The sequence below is a fragment of the Oratosquilla oratoria genome, chromosome 19, assembly GCF_046742065.1.
Source record: "Oratosquilla oratoria isolate Oo_2021 chromosome 19, ASM4674206v1, whole genome shotgun sequence".
Lineage (NCBI taxonomy): Eukaryota > Metazoa > Arthropoda > Malacostraca > Stomatopoda > Squillidae > Oratosquilla > Oratosquilla oratoria.
The window spans coordinates 64,933,770-64,939,083 of NC_134795.1; the positions used below are offsets into that span (position 1 = coordinate 64,933,770).

General features: G+C 41.9%; 1 long non-coding RNA gene across 1 annotated transcript; it reads right to left on the reverse strand.

The window, feature by feature from the left end:
- Window positions 1-1,678: 1,678 nt before the first annotated feature.
- On the reverse strand, window positions 1,679-5,058 carry LOC143035539 (uncharacterized). Its single transcript, XR_012967324.1, has 3 exons — window positions 5,003-5,058; window positions 3,246-3,350; window positions 1,679-2,127 (listed from the first exon to the last, which is right to left on the reverse strand). It is a non-coding gene; the product is annotated as an uncharacterized LOC143035539 (long non-coding RNA).
- Between the last annotated feature and the right edge of the window lie 256 nt (window positions 5,059-5,314).

Genomic DNA, 5,314 nt, shown 5'->3' on the forward strand with positions numbered 1-5,314 from the left:
TACACTCCACTCCCCTCCACCCTCCCTCCCATCTTAGCACCTCCTGGATGACGGGTCATCCCTGCACCTTGTCCACTGCCCTGGGTCAGAAGCAGTTTCGCAAGACACAGCACATCCACAGCAAGGCCGCTCGATTAAACCGGCGACCCCCTTCTCCGTTCCCCCATGCATAAAAGAAGACGGGGAGAAATCCCTTCGGGCTGCGTCAAATTTTGCTCACACATATCATCCATATACAACCATTCTCCATTCACCCCTGTCTTCTGTCCTCTCCCGTCCTTCCTCAACAGACATTCCCATCTTCCCCAAAGCCCCCTTCACCCCATCCATCCACCTCATCCTAGGACGTCCCCTCATGTTCACTCCCTCCACATCTGCCTTCCATATCTCTTTTACTAGTCTTTCTTCACTCATTCTTTCCATGTGTCCAAACCATCCTAATACTCTTTCATCAATCCTATCTCCCAACTCCCTTTCCACCCCTGTTCTCCTCCTCACCTCCTCATTTCTCACTCTATCTAGCCTAGTAACCCCCATCATACTTCTCAGACACCTCATCTCAAACACATTCAAACCCCTTCTCTCTTCCTCTCTTATGTTCCATGTTTCTGCCATACAGTGGCACAATCACTCCATATTGTCTTCTCTTAGCATCCATTCCCAAATGTCTATTCTTCATTACACTCTTTAATCCACCAAGGCATTTACTCGCTTCTCTCAATCTACATTCTACCTCCACCTCCAGTCCACCTTTTCCTGCCATATTTGCACCCAAGTATCTAAAACTATCCACTTCCTCCAGTCGCTCTCCCTTAATGCTCACTTCCAGTCTACTGCCACTTTCACCCCTTGTACATCTCATCACCTTACTTTTACCCACATTTATCTTCAGCTTTCTTCTATCACACACTCTCCCAAACTCTGTCACCAACTTCCTCAATCCCTCCTCCGATCCTGCCACAAGCGCAGTGTCGTCCGCAAACAACAGCTGGCTCACCTCCCACTTTTCTCCATTTTCTTTAACCATCTCCAATCTCTGACCCACCACTCTTGCATTTACCTCTCGCGTCACCATATCCATGTACAAGTTGAAGAGCCAGGGCGACATAACGCATCCCTGACGAAGTCCCACCTTTACCTCGAACCACTCACTCTCTCCATTTCTAATCCTGACACATTCTCTACTACTCTCATAAAAACTCTTGACAGCTCCCAGAAGCTTTCCTCCTATCCCGTATATCCGCAAGACCTCCCGCAGTGCCCTCCTGTCTACATTGTCGTAAGCCTTTTCCAGATCCATAAAAGCCCAAAAAACATCCTTCCCCTTTCCTATAGCTTTCTCACATATTTGTCTTACCACAAAAATGTGATCTACACAATCTCTACCTGTCCTAAATCCACACTGTTCCTCACCAATTACTCCCTCTGTTCCATTCCTAATCCTCTCAATCAAGATCCTCCCATAAGCCTTCCCAACTACACTTAACAAGCTAATCCCTCTGAAACTACTACATTCACACTTGTCCCCTTTTCCCTTGTAAAGTGGAACTATACAGGCACTCCTCCAGTCCTACGGCACTCTACCCTCTCTCCAGCAAACATTAAATAACCTCACCAGCCAGTCCATCATCACTGTACCTCCTTTTTTTTTAGACATTCTGCATGGCATCCATCCAGACCAGGTGCCTTACCTGCTTTCATCATCTTAACAACTGCCTTCATTTCACCCTTCCTTATTTCTTCTCCATTTTCCTCACTCATTACCCTCATATATGGGTTTATTACTTACCCATATATGTATGTATGTATTCATTTATTTATTCATTTATTCATTATAATTTTTACAAAGAAATCAGAACAGTAAACAAATACCTATTAGAACACTGACCTTTCCTTCCATTGTAAAATCTCATCATTGTTGATTATGAAAACATCCTCCGTGATGTCTTCTTGTGCTTCTCTGCCGGATCGTGCCTCTAGGACTTCCTTGACTGCTTCTTTTAGATAATACAAAATGAAACACGATGATACATGTTTGGAGAAGTCGATAACTGAAGTCCTGCTAAGTTTCTTCTTGAGGAAGTCGGTGTCCTCAGGTGTACAGAAAACACCGAACTCTTCGCGATCCTTAATCCAGATAAAAAAAAAAAAAAAAAAAAAAAAAAAAAAAAAAAAAAAAAAAAAAAAATAAAAATAAATAGATAAAATAAATAAATTAATAAATAAATAAAAATAATTGGAATATACCTTAACAGGACATCTAAAGATAGAATTGCAGGTCTTTCTGTCAGATATTACATCATATATGCATACAATTATTCAATTTTAGTGTTAAGGTAATGCAAAAGAGGACAATGAAAAAATGAAAATAAAAGTGGCAATAATCATAAACGTGGTATAATCAAATTAACCAATTTAAGATCCTGATATAAAATTCAAATATTGATGAAAGCCAGTGTTAACGACTTCCTATATCTTTGTCTACTTTCTCCTAATCTGTGCATTAGACTATGGAAACGGTAATTTCACCATTCATTTAACTGGAATATTTGTTAATAGACTAAGCCTGTGGCGTTCACTTTTGCGTTTGATTTCCTGTTGTTTTTAACCCCCTTTAGTCTAGTTCCGTATGGATGAAGAAGAATGGCGAAGATCGGGCTATTTTCACTCCAACCTCCAATTAATGGGCGGTACCGCTGACCTTCAGAACTTTTTCGCCCGTAAAATCACCGTTGCAAACAATTTTGCTTTCTCAACAAATATACATAAGATGTCATTTGATATGTTTGAGGAAAATTGTTCCCCACCAGCACATGAGACTCCTTCCCGAAAGGATAGCCACAAAGAAAAAGGCATAGAAACCACTCCCACCCATTCCATTTCCTATATATTCCACTCCCATCCACCCTCCTCCCTCCCTCTTATCTTGGCACCTCCTGGATGACGGGTCATCCCTGCATCCTGTCCACTGCCCTGGGTCAGAAGCAGTGTCGCAAGACACAGCGCATCCACAGCAAGGCCGCTTCATAAATTCGGCGACCCCTCCCCCTCTCCGTCCCCTCATGCAGAAAAGGTGAAGACGGGGAGAAATCCCTTCGGGATGCGGAGTGCAAATATACTCCAACAATCAAAGGAAAAATAGGTCAGCGTGATAAAGCCTGACGACCATACTTGTACTCAGAACTACAGAAAAAAAAATCTAAATACTTTGTAATACTGAGGTATGCCATTTATCATTCACTAACCTTTATCTTATACAGGACAAATCGATGTTTGTCTTTGCCGTCTTCGGGAACATATATATCATGATATTCGAGCCCTCGAAGTTTCAGCAATAATATATTATGGATCTGTGAAGAAACAAAAGCTTGAAATCAGGAACCCAAAAATCATTGAATTCAGGGCCTTGCTGTTCACTAACACAGTGCTTCTCAACTTGGGGGCCTTAGGCTTCTCCAAGGGAACCATGACAAGATTTTTTTTTTTTTTTTTTTTTTTGGGGGGGGGGGCATGGCCTGCTGTTACAGGTTATAACTTTTATATAATGTTGTAACATTCATTGAAAATCTTCCATGGAAATCGACATCAAAACACACACACACACGAACAAACATACATCCGCACGCCCCTAGGCTCATTTTCTTTCATGTGATCAAAACCCGAGATAATTAAGAGGTTAGACAACATTTATCCCAACACACACGTTATACTCCGTATCCAAACAAATACAGACACAAATCACAAGAAACAACTACGCAACAGAAATAATAATATACTATAGCATCGACAAATGACAAGCCTCACCTGTTATCAAATTTAAATGTTAATGGTTGTCAGACTGTCAGCCCCCCAGCAGATATGTTATGTCAGCGTTTTAACTGGTGTAAAACCAGGAGTAAACGTGGGGACCGTCAGTCAGTAGGTGAGCGTAGGTCTAGTAGGATCTACGTCCTGTATTGTAAGGTGCCAAATATAGGCGAGAAAAGGCACAAGCGACTTTTAATACTTTCACCAACGGATAAGATGTAAGGAATCTGGATGAAAAACGACTTCCACCACACTGTCCTGGCAGGAGAAATACAAGGTAGTTGTGATTGTCAACCTTGTAATACAACAAAGGATTTCTCTTCATCAATATTTTATTTGATTTTTTTTTTTTTTTTTTTAACTTTTTTGCTGGGTGGAATTTGTGAGAAAAATGAAAGGAACTACACGATTGGCAATTCATATAGTGGGGAATGGAGTGAAAAATGTTGAAAACCACAGCCCTAATCTCTGTCCCGAAAACATATTTACTCGTAACACCCTTTCCCTAGTAAAAGGGTGCCACACAATAAGTCCCCGGAGGCAATTAGGATTAAAGTCTAAATTCCTTTCGGGACAAAAGGGGTGAGAGAAGGATTGGATCAGGTTTGGGGGATACGATTTTTTAGCATTGGGTGTCGTAGCCTAGGGATAATTCCCCAAACTAGGGAGAAATTTAGTGTTTGGGGAATTAGGACGACATATCTAGACTCAGACTGTTGGATTACTGTTGTTTCTCTACAACCATACGGGTTTTACTGTATACATAGTCCGTACGATGTTCAGTTGGATCGTGATAATGATTCGGGTTAAACGTCGCGAACTCTCCCCATCAGGAGACGAAGGCGGTGCCCCTTATAGAGGACTTTGTAGTGTGGAATTTGATGAACTATGCCCTTGGTCCACCTCGCTGGCGGGAGGGTACAAACTGTCATCACCTCGACCTCCCCCACAAGTAGCGACCTTTCTAAATCTGTTACAATGTCTCAACAATCAGTATATTCTATAGTTCACCCAATAAAACAAAATCAACCTGGAAATCTGGCAAAAAGCAAAAAACAAAAACAAAAATTCTATTGGTAGAGAGCGTTCGCCAAGACTGGAGAATTATTTGAGAGTAACAGTCCTCCAGTTTTAACGAAGGTCCATTGCTAAGGTCTCTCCATGTGATCCCAAATGTCCCAGGTCTAGATCTTACTCTGCTCGAGAGAGGGAAGTGGGCCTTGAGGGAGACGAGGACGTCCTCGAGTTCCTCTTTGCCTTCAACCTTGCGAAGAGGCTCCGAGGTTTTGTTCTCTTCGTACCTGGAGGCAAGAAAAAAAAGAAAAAAAAAGAGTAGTTTTAGTTAACACGTACATTGTCAACTCAGGTTTATGCTTGGACGCGTATGTATATGTACGTACTTGTAGAGTAGGGTTAGGCAAACTAGGGTAAGGTAATTTAGGTAGGGTAGGGTAAGGTAGGGTAATTTAGGGGTAGGTAGGGTAGGGTAAGGTAGGGTAATTTAGGG